We start from the raw sequence: 12,371 nt of genomic DNA on the forward strand, positions 1-12,371 counted from the left end.
CCCACCAGTCATGCAAGTCTCAAGTCTAAATCACTCCGCTATGAGTGACAGGGGCGTTCCCTGGGGGCGCAGGCTCGGGCATCTGATGGAGAAAATACTCTGATGCTATTGGCTCCTGGGGCTGGTGTGAGCCTGGATCTCTCAGACGATGGCTTTCCTTCAAGAATCCCACCTCTGAGAGGTTACAGAGTTCTTGAAGCCTTTGACCTGCTAGGATCAGGTCTATAAAACTCACCTGGCTTCTGTCAGGAGGTGAAGCACAAGTTTCCAAGGGCAGTCGTCACTTTTCAAGGGAATGGTGCAGACCACACTCGAAATTAAGAAACAGATTATGTCCCGTATCTCGGGCACTAGGAGACATCGCACGCAGTTCCTGGGCTAAGGGGGTTGCATCGCTTCCTGTTCTGTTACCGACCCTCCTGACTCGGTCCCAACAAGGGACCTTCTGCCTCGTGTCACCTAGAATGAGCACAAGTTCGGTTCAGGAACAAAGGAAAGCTTTCGTCTTTGATCAGAGAGGGAGAGATGGGCGCGTGAGCTCCAGAGCCCCTTGGCTGGCGGCTTTACCGCGTTCCTGTCAGCGGAGGCGGGGGATGGGCGAGTTCCGCCGGGGGAGGGGCGAGTTCCGGTGAGGCGGGGGCGGGGCGAGTTCCGGCGGGGGCGGGGGCACCGGAGGCGGGCCCAGCGGTGCTGCTCAAGTCGCTGTGCCCAGCAGCCTCTGCACACGGCCCGGGCCGCTGAGGTGTGGGCGCTGCTGTTCGGCATTCAGGACTCTGGTCTAAAGAGCTGGGTGCGAGGCCTCTGCACGAGCCTCTCTGTGGGCAAGTGAAACTCGACCTAGCACAAAAGAGAAAAAAAAGTTTAGACTTTATGACCGAGATTCTCCCAGGGAGTCATTGATGGGCTTTGCAGGTGACACATCCCTCCTCTGTCTCCGTCCTGCCTCTGGTCCTTGAGGGGCGCAGGTGGGTCATCTGTCTGTTTCTTGCAGAGTGTGGGCATCGTCGGGACCCAGGAGAGAAGCGGGTCTTCTCCCCATTGCCTGTAGACGTGTCTTGTTGTCCCTGGGCCTCAGACCTAACTCTTCTGACCTTGGGCAACCCCCATTTGGAGTTTTACAGATTCTAAGGGTCACTGAGGGGCCCAGGAAAGGGTCAAACCCAGTGGTGCTAGCGTGGCCCATGTGACCCATGCTCCAGACTTAGTCTGACAGATGAGGTGGCCTGGCTTCTGCCAGCCAAGTGGCTTCCCCAGGGGTAGCCTGTGCCCCCAGAGAATGCCCCTGTCGCTCACAGCTGAGTGATTTAGACTTGAGACTTGCATGACTGGTGGGCGGAATGAGCCTGATTCAGGGGATGAGACCTTCATGGGAATGAGGTTTTCCTAGGAGGATGGGTTTCCAGAAGGAGACCGGCTTCCTTTAGTCAGACCACTTGCATCCATATAAATACAGCTCTACGTCCTGGCCAGAACACAGACCCCTCCCTGGGGAAGCTAGCAGATGATCCGAGGCAACTCAGTCACCCAGGACCACACTAGCCCAGGAGTCAGCAGACTTGTGTCATGGCTGGAAGTCCAGGCTGGTCTCCTTAGCCACCGTCACCATGGTAGCTATTACCTTTTCTATGGTGGCAGTGTTGTATATGGCTCCCTGGCCAAGATCACTAGCTCCCCTCTGAGTGCAGTGATTCCTGCAATTAGAAGTCTCCTCTTTGGGGACACAATTTTGTTATTTTTCAGAAGAGAAGCTCCAAGTCAAAGAGAGGTTGACACGAGTAGTCAAGGAGATCTGTTACCCAAGTTGTCTCTCCGGAGGTTGGGGCTCTGGGCCCCCTTCACTTGAGTGTGATGTCCCCACAGAGTGACCCCCTGCAACTTCTGGGCTGATGGGTGATTAGCATCACCAAGTGTGGTCTATTCCCCTCAGGAGAGAGCAGGTCTTGTGGGCTGCTGGTTTTCCAGGTTTTTTAGAGACATCAGTCTCCTGGCCAGAATGGGTGGTGGACCAGGTCGGTGGGTGCGAGCAGCACCTGGTGACCATAGTTTCTCCTGCCTAGAGGGCACACTTGAGTTGCTCTGTTTCAAGGGGCTTAAGTGTCCCTTCTCTCGGGTTTGGAAAGTGGGTCTACCATACATGAGCTCAAATGCACTTAACTTTAAGTTACCCAGGGAAGAATTCAAGAGCAAGCCATAGTAAAGTGAAAGTGAATTTATTCAGGGAGATACACACTCCACAGAGTGCATGTGTCTCAGAGGGTGAGAGGCCCCAAATATGAGATTGTTGGTTTTTAGGAGTGGGTAATTTCATAGGCTGCCAAGTGGGAGGATTATTCCAACTATTTTGGGGAAGGGGCAGGGATTCTCTGGAATTGGATGCCCCCCCACACCTGCCTACTTTTTGGCCTTTTATGGCCAGCCTCAAAACTGTCATGTAACCTATGGGTGTGTCATTTAGCATGCTAATGTATTACAGAGAGAGTACAGTGAGGCTCAAGGTCTACCAGAAGTTGAATCTTCTGCCACCTTGGGCCTACTTAGTAGCTTCTAACCAGTTTTTGTCGTATCCTCAATGGCTGTGTCACTTTTTTAATGATTATGTCCTACCCTCTTCCCTCCTGTCTCAGGGGTGCATGCATGGGGAACCAAACCTGGGCTTATGGGTGGCAGGCTAAGATGATTTTATCAATATGGAAACAGTTTCTCTAGCCTGGTAATGTGAAGGATAAAGAATACGGATTGTAGATCTAACCTGATTACGAGTCAGATTATCTAGATTTAAGATGTTTTATTTATCTTCTTATTGTTTACTCTTAAACTTTAGCCACTTTCCTGGGCAGATGTTTTTAAAATTTCTTTTTAAAATCAACTCTGCCATGGGATTTTAAAGGAAGGATGTAAGTGAGTCTTCATCTATTCCTCAGCTGGAGGGTATGTGATTCATCTTCTTCTGTGGCCTTCTGTTATCCTGGCTCACAGATCTCTGTAAGCCTGCTGCTTCCCCCTTTCTGAATTTTGTGAATTAAAAATATTGCCTGCCAGAGCAGTAAACAGAGGACATTGCAGCCATTAAGCCATCACTTTGCTGCCACCTCCCCTCCCCAAGGGTGAGCTCTGAAGGAACACAGGGTGGAAACAGGACGCCCACCATCAAGTAGTCAGCCACTGCAGGCACTGCCAACAGTGCACCCTAAGGGGACTCAGGATGAGAAAGCACCGGATGCTGCCCTAGGTGGCTGAGGTGCATAGCAAAGGAATGATTTCAGCAAGCCCAGTCTCTTGCGCCTTCCCTTACACAGAAAAGCATTAAATTCTTTAACTTGAGATTTCTGGTTTTCTTTAATTAATCTTTTGATGTTCTGACTGTGTGGTTTATTGTTGCAAAATTCCTGTATATCCTGGCTCCTCCCTTACTTCTTGGGAGTAGTACCTTATAGCCATCTAGGAGGCTGACATATCTTAGATATGACATATCTTCTGTATCTTAGAGCCATCTGAGAGGGCTTGAAGTCCTCAGAAAATCCACCAAATAAAACGTAACTCTCAACTTTTCGGTTGTGGTTTTTTTTTTTCCAGTTGACAGTTTTCCAGACCCCAAGTGGGAAATCTGGGCTTTTCTACTTTACTTGTAACACAGGCTGATGGCATGGGAGTCTCCTCTACAAAGCTACCAACTTGCCTGGCAGATGTCAAGAGGTAAGGAACGAGCTGTGCTTGAAGGGGGTTCTCTCTTACTCTGTATATCCACTCTACCTTGATGTTGCCCAGGAGTTCGGGGATGGTGACAGCTGGGGACAAGGATCTCCAACTCTCTGCCTCTTGTTCTCAAAGCTTTGCTGTCCTCTGACTTGGGTTTTAATCGCTATTCTGTGGAGGAAAACTTGATTGGTTAAGTTTTCTTGCAAACTACACTGCCAGCACCAGTGCCTTTCACACTGAAAACTCAAGAATTCCATTCTTTCATTCCTTTTGCACTTCGTGTGGACTCCTATTTCTTCCATGACAAGTGGTGAAGAAGGAAGGGCCACATAGTGACAAAGGCATTACAGGTATGCAAAAATGACATCGCACAAGTATGTGAGAGGGCCTTTCTTTCAGTAATAAGAAAGCTTTTGACATCAGGTCATTCCCGTTGTTGCTCAGGAAGACAACAGGGATTATAAAGATGAGTATGTGACACACAGAATCAGGCAACAGGCTCCAAGAACTTCAGAAGCTGTTCAAGGAGGCAGAAGCTCCCATAGAAACTGTTGAAAGGGAAGAGGAATCCTCTGATACAACAGGCACATAATAGGGAGGAGTTAGGAAGCTGCCAAACAGGATTTAGCTCACAAAGAGCTTTAAAGTCCAACCCCTGAGTGTTCCTAGCCTCTGTAGCAGCAAAAGTGGCAAAGCTCTGAAATTGCCATGGGAACCTAAATCAGCTTTCCAAATGCTGGCTCCTGACCTGATTTCTGGAGTTCAAGTAAACAAAAGTTTTCTTCATCAGATAAAGTTCCCAGATCTCTGTGCTTTTAAGTGCTGTTGATCTAAGTAAGAGACTGATAACTACATAGAGACAAAAATATGAATTTAATATATTCTGAACAAAATAAGACATCCTAATAGCAAGAAGAAAACATTAGGCCACTATTTTTACTTTTTGGAGCAATTTAAAAAATTCAGTGGAAATAATGATTAAAGATAGATGGAAGGCTCAACACCCTGTGTGGCCCGTCGGTCAGCTGCAGCAGCACCTGGGAGAGGGTAAGAAATAGAAATTCTCAGGCCGCAACCCAAACCTACTGAATCAGAATCAACATTTTAGCAAGATTCCCAGGTGATTTTTGCAAACATTAAATCTTGTGAAACACTATGCAACTTTAAAAGTATTATAAACAATAAAGGCACATATCTGTTCATAACAGCATATTGAAGTCTTTGGAACAATGCAGTTAATATGTTAAAATAATATTTATTTCATATAAATCCAACTGGTATTGTTCATTATAATTGTTTTTAAATCTTGCATAACAGATTTTAGAAATACACATTTACTTTTAGTTTCGAATCATTTATGTGTTGGGAAAATTAGCAAAGCTAAGTCACTTTGAATTTTCAGATCTTCAATTTCTTTTCTTTCTTTTTTTTTTTTTTTTAGTTTTTTTTGGGTGGTAGGTAATTAGGTGTATTTAATAATTTTTTTGATAGAGGTATTGGGGATTGAACCCAGGACCTTGTACATGCACTCTACAACTTGAGCTATACCCTCCTTCACTAGAATCTTCAATTTGAAGAAAAATGTAAATGCTTTTTTTAATTGAGAGTAAAACCAAGGATCATTAAGGTCTTTTTTTTTTTGTATATACTTTTTTTATTGAAGTATAGTCAGTTTACAATGTTGTGTCAATTTCTGGTGTACAGCGTAATGCTTCAGTTATACATGAACATACATGAACTTACATATATTTGTTTTCATATTCTTTTTCACCATAGGTTACTACAAGATATTGAATATAGTTCCCTGTGCTGTGCTATACAGTATGAACTTGTTGTTTATCTATTATATATATACTTGTTACTATCTGCAAATCTTGCACTCCCGATTTATCCCTTCCCACCCTGGTAACCATAAGTTTGTCTTCTATGTCTGTGAGTCTGTTTCTGTTTTGTAAATAATTTTGTTTGTCTTTTTTAAAGATTCTGCATTTAAATGATATCATATGTTATTTTTCTTTCTTTCTCTTCTTGGTGATCGTTACGGTCTTGAAATGTAACTCCAACAGCTACTCAAGGATAAGAGGATGTGATAAAGGTTGTAAACTAGATATTGAGCTTGAGCTAGGGAGAAAAGGATTCTGACTATGAAGACATTAGGCTTACTCTATCTGAGAGCCAGGCACATCTGGACAAAATAACTGGTCTCATGGTCCTGGCTGCCTCTTTCGCGATGTATGTCGTTTCCCACAAGAAGACATGGTTGTTACCACAAATTTAAAAAGCACGACCAAATATGGCACGTCATCCTTATGCCAGTGGGCAATGCTTTATTTAGTTTTATTCACTGTCTTGAATCCACACCCACCCAGCAGAGGGCATGGTGTGGTTAAATTGTAAATCCTTAAAATACTTCCTACTTCCGGTGGAAGACATGTTCAGAGGGTGACACAGATAGCATTTGTCTTAAGCTGAAACCTGTTTTTGGAAATTACTTTTCCTGAGAACTAAACAGGATTTTGTACCCAGTTCCATTGTGACACTGGGCAGAAGGGCAGCAGACTATGAGCAGTGAGGCAAAGAGTCTGCTTGACCATGAGGCTTGCCCAGTCCACCCCTGGGTGATATATAAAATACAAGGGCAGGCTTCTTTAGCAGAGTATTACATGAAAGCAAACTCTCCCTAAAATCCCACTGAGTAAAAATCTGTTCTCAGTAAGACCCTTGAGCAACTGTACACAGAAGCCAAAAAATCATTCTGTCATGAATATGAATGACTCTGAAAGAAGGAAGTAAATACCCTGGGGATCAGCACAAGAACCCCAGAGTACAATCAACAGACCTCAGATACAACAAGAACAATGGTCCATATCTGCCTGAGAATGTCCCCAGTTTCCTTATTAAAGAACAAAATATTAATATCAGAATCTCCACTATGTGTATTTACAGTTTGTTCTTTAAGGCTGTAGCAGCAAGTTTCAAAGTATGCTCTGAGGACTCCTAGGGCACCCAAGACCCTTTCACAAGGTCTTCAGGGTCCTCCCTTTTCCAGCTACATATCAGGGTGAGGCCAGATTTTCTGCATTTCCTTCAACAGAAACAACATGTAATGATGGACTGAATACAAAAACAAGTATGAGAGTCCAGCTGTTGTCTGTTATAATAATGGATATTAAAGAGATTTTTAAGTATGGAAAACTTTCATGCCAATCCGAATAAGTTTATGATTGTTATTTTTAAGTGACTTAATAAATATTTTAAACATTGCTTAGTGTTACTGTCTAATATGGTAAATATCAACAGATTTAACCATAAGAGGGAAATGAGGATTCTCAATAATATTTAAGAGAATGAAGGGGTTCTGTAACCAAACACTTTGAGAACCAGTTCTCTAGAGTTTCTCATTTCATAGTTTGAATCCCCATATTCTCTGTTTGTATGTTATTGCATTGAGAGATGTTTAAAAAGTCTTTAGTGAAAGAAACCCTAGCTTTTTCAAGGGGCTCTCCATGTGACTTGGGAGCCTGAACGACCAGGATAAATCACAACTATGTCAGTTTGTCTGCTTTCTTCCTTGAAAAACCTCTCTGCCTCCCAAATTCTCTCTGTTACATTATCTGTAATCATTTATTATGGCAAATGGCTTCGAGATCATTCATAAGTGATGTCCATTGACTTGTGGTAATTCATTGTATTTGCAACCGTTTTTGGAATGTCTCTAGTATATTTCACCATCAAATAAAGAATAAAAATTAAACTCTGTTTGCCAGGCAAAAAACATGGACAGGTTATCTTCGCTGTGGAGTTTATCATTAGGATACAAGAGACATAGCAAGAAAAAGAGTGTCTCTAAACACAGAAACAGTCCTCTTGTTAATCAGGATAGTGGATGATCATTCAGGTGGTAGCACAGTTTGAACCACCAGTTTATCTGTTGCATCACATCTATAGGGACCTACTGTTTTTTGGACACTCAGCTGCTTTTTGTTTTTAATGTTTCTGCTAAAGGACTTAACATATATCCACTGAGAGAGAACTGATAATCCAGCCAGTAATCATTTAGCACAAGGAGTTTATGGGGAAGAACTTTAGGTCACTCCACCCATTGGTTACTGGCCAGCTTGTAAAGGATGATGAGTTAGGCACCCTCATCGTCTGGCAAAATGGTAGTCCATTTGGGACCAAACATGGGTACTCATGTGCAAAGAGCCATTCAGAAGGTGCTGTTGGCATTATAGGTGCTTTGAGGCTTCGAATAAGGGAGCTTGACCTGTCAATGTAAACAACCTTAGCCTATCATTCAACTGCCTTAAAAATCTAATTTCAATCTACTTTTCTAATCTTTCTCATCATTTCTCTTTCATTAATATCCTACATTTCAAAGAGCAAGGAATCTGGTGATTCTGATATACAAGAGTCATAGAGCACAGTTTGGAAAACCTTTCAGCCCTTTGAGTACAGGGACTCTGTTTTATTCACTAATGTATCACAAATTCCTGTGGCACATGGTCTATATGCAATGAGTAATTTGTAGGGTAGGAGGATGGATGGATGGATGGATATGTAGACTCAGGGACTTAAAAACAGGGTAAACCTGAGTAGAAAAAAAAACTTTAAGGTTTCTAGGGTCCAAAGATTCTTTGAACTTAATCTTTTTCTAAGAAAGTTTTTCTTTTTTTTAATGGAAGGACTGGGGATTAAACCCAGGAACTTGTGCATACTCTTTACCACTGAGCTATATCCACCCCTCTGAACTTAATCTTAAATTTCTGATATAGCATATGTTGCATTTGCCCTCTGATTTTGTGCAACCTTTATTTAAATATCGTCTCCCTTTGTTAATAGATTTTTTTGGTTGTCATTTGAAATAAAAAATGACATTTTTGTAAAATGGCCGTAAAAACCCAACCTCTACATTTCAGTTAGATGTGTACTCACTCAGTGTTCCTTTATAGTATCTCCTTTTTGCACATGTTGTTCTCTCCCTAGAATGCCACTTCTCTACCATTACAGTTAGGAGTTGTCTCATCCTTCAAGGCTCAGCACATGAAGCTTCCTTCATATGAACAGGATAGGAATGATGACCTTATTTTACAGGGAAGAAATCGAAGCTTGGATGCATTTGATGACGTGCCCCAGACATGTTCTTGGTGATACCAGGATTAGATCTCAGGCCTTTTGACTCTCTACTAGATCAGTGCTCACTTAGTTTAACAGAGAACCTTGTAAATGTAACATAAGTGCCAAATGATTGCAACCTGCTGTACTCTTAAAGACAATGCAAAAAAACAAGGCACAGTGATACAGATGTAACATTTTAATTAAAATTCAACTATTTTCTTGCGTAAGTGATTGTGGCATGGAAAGGTTAACATTGGAAAAACATTTCGAGGATGGGTGTAGCTCAGTGGTAGAGCACATGTGTAGCGTGCATGAGGTCCTGGGTTCAATCCATCAAAAAAAAAAATACACACACACATATAACGAAAAACACTTCAAAACTGTGAAAATAGTTCAAAGATTAAATAAGAATTTCTCTATTTAAAAAAGATGTTATTAGAGTTAGTTATGAACAAAAATTCCAAAAGGGAAAAACATAAGGTATTTAGATATCAGGAATTAAACTTGCTTCAAAGAATATAGCTATTGATTTTCTGTTTTAAAAATATTTGAGGGAGATTTGAGACTGAATAAGTACAATAAAACACAACATTAACACTCTGTTTTCAGGAGTCCATTGTCATCCCACTCTGTTCATTGAATTGGAATGGTCAATGGATGCACTTGACAAACTGAGAAGATTCAAGTGGGACTTGATCCTGGGGCTTTGGGCCCACCATTGGGCAGTCCCAGTCCCAGACAGCAGCCATGAGAATCCATTTTTCTACAGAGGCCTGTTACCTTACTCTGTGTAGGTCACAGTAAATTATAATTCAGAACTTCCAATGATGACAATGGGAAGAGAAGGGCCATGTTCCCTTAATGAGTGTGACTGCCACCATCACATTCTGGCTCAAGCATGGCCACCAGTATCTTCTTTTATGTCTCATAGAAATGCAGCAACTGAATAGAGCTGAGGGGAAAAGAAAAGAAGAAAAAAAAAAAAAAAGCAACAAGGAGCTTATACAGAGCTCTTACAGAAAAATTGAAGTTAAAAAAGACAGTAGCACTAATAAAATACTATCAATAGCTACAACAATAAGTCTACTCATTGAGGTAAATGCATGAAGTGACTTCTAATTTTTTTCTTTCTTCCAAAAAAACTGGCTCAGCTAGTCTCTGTAGTCATCTTTCCTTTAATGAAATCTGACTAATGTTACATAGTTTGAGTTCATAAGACTCAGCCCTGTTCAATTACAACTTCAGTTTTACACTCTACTCAAGCTCTTCTCCTCACCTACCCATCAAGCTCCTTAGACCCTGGGCCCTATATCTGGGTCTCCCTATCTCAGCTCTGTTGACATTTAGGAGGGCTTTCCCAAGCATGCATTGTTGAATGTTCAACAGCATTCTTGACATCTGCCCACTAGACACTAGCAGCACCCTCCCAACTGTAGTGACACCAAAAAATGTCTCCAGGCATTGCCAGATGTCCCCTAGGGGGCCAAATCTCCCCAAGTTGAGAACCATGGCCCAAGAAGTTTGGAATGTGTTATGAAAGTTGGGATATGTTCTGGTTCTCACACAACTCTCCCTGGTGCCAGAATTCTGTAGTCAAGAAATTGCAACCCAGCTGTCTATTTCCTTTTTGGAGGATTGGGGAATTGATAGAGGGAAGGTACAGGGACTGTCTTAGTTCATTTCAGCTGCTACAACAAAATTCTGTAGAATGAGTACCTTATTAACAACAGAAATTTCTCACAGTTCCAGGAGGCTGGAAGTCTGAGAAGAGGGTGCCTGCATGGTTGGATGAGGGCCCTCTCTCAGGTTGCAGACTCCTCATTGTATCCTCACACGGTGGAAGACACATAAGCTCTCTGAAGCTTCTTGTACAAGGACAGTAACTCTTTCATGAGCCCTTAGGACTCAGACACCTCCCAAAGGCCCTACCTCATAACACCATCACCTTAGGGGTTAGTATTTCAACATATTTATTTGGGGTGGAGCGGGGACACAAACATTCAGACCAAAGCTAGGGACAAGCCAATTTCACATTCTGATGAAATATCTTGCCATAATAGCTTCCCCTTACTGAATATCTCCTATGTTTCAGGAACTGTAATAAGCACTGTCACATAAACAATAACTCTGTGAAGTAGATACTACTTTTTAGTGCCCAGTTTACAGATGAGAAACTGTAGTTTAGAGAATATGTGTCATTCAACCAGAGGTAGAAGAGTTGTAAAAGATGGAAGACGTGAATGTGGAGCTCCAAACATTTCGATCATGCTATTGGCAAAGGGAACAAACATAGCAATATTGGGAAACTAACTCAGTGTGTGCAGTGATACGTTAGAGCTGTTTATATGGTTTGCCTGACTATAATTTCACAATGGTATTGTATGATTCTTCTTGAGTTGAGGCTTCTGAATCAGTTACATGAAGAATGAGGACACTTCTATCACTCAAAGTTCCAAATGAATCTTTACCAGGTGTCCATGCCTGACAGCAACTCTAAACAGTTTATTCAAGGAGTGATCTTGTGACTTCTACAATTTTTGGAACTATGTTTTACCACATGGTCCCTCTGGAACAGAAGGAGAACTGCAACAAGGAGACACTCTGCTATGATCACCAGGATCAGCCAAGATAGAAAGAGATGATGGAGTTGATGGGTTTGAGCTCTATCTGAAGGTAACTTCAGCGGAAAGTCTATGTCTCTGCAGCACGGATAAGGGCCCGAGCTCAGGAAGGAGTTGCAGGAGGGATGTGCAGACCCATGACTCTGCTCATGTAGCAGATGCGGGCATCCTTGCCCTTTAACCATAGTCCATCTCATAATTGTCTCCAGATGTCTGAAGGCTTTCAGATGCCCCAAGCCTTCTAAAGGTTCATGTGGTTCCACATGGGTATTTCTTCTTGGGTGTATGGTTGTCTCATACTCTTATGAAGTTCATTCAAGATCATCTGAGGAGGCCAAGTCAAGACTGCTGCCCATAATACTCAGGGGAATACCAATGGCCAGTAGAGACCTCTGTCCTGTTCTGAGGACATTATCTTCAGTCTGCATATTCTGTAACATGTTTCTCAACAGCATCCAAACACTGACAAATCCACAGATTCATCATGTCCTGAGATGGTCCCCAGGAACCCATATGTTAGGACAGTTCAACCCCCTCTTTGCTGAATGGGTAAATGTGATAACAGAACTTGGCTTTATCATGAAATAGGAAAAGCTTGTCTTCGACCATTGTAGAACTTTCTCTTTTAGTATAGAACCTCCCCCTCCCGCCTTCCTGAGAGGTCCCCTGAGGCCACCCACAATGAGACAGAGAAAGGAAGATGACAGACCACAATGGAGTTGTCTTGCTCAGTTTACAAGGCCACTCCTTCCTTTGCAGGATTTAAATCAGAACTCCCAGGAAAGCAAAACTGAAGTTTCTGAGTTCAGCTTGGGTCATTCAAGCAAGAAAGTTTAAGCTCACACTGAGGATTTCCTGAGCTGTAAAATAGAACCAGTGAAATGAAGTTCTCCACTTGTGCGTCTGAGTTCTGATGGTTTTTTCATATGTGGCAGT

Source organism: Camelus ferus, chromosome 14 (genome assembly GCF_009834535.1).
Source record: "Camelus ferus isolate YT-003-E chromosome 14, BCGSAC_Cfer_1.0, whole genome shotgun sequence".
NCBI classification, from domain to species: Eukaryota; Metazoa; Chordata; class Mammalia; order Artiodactyla; family Camelidae; genus Camelus; species Camelus ferus.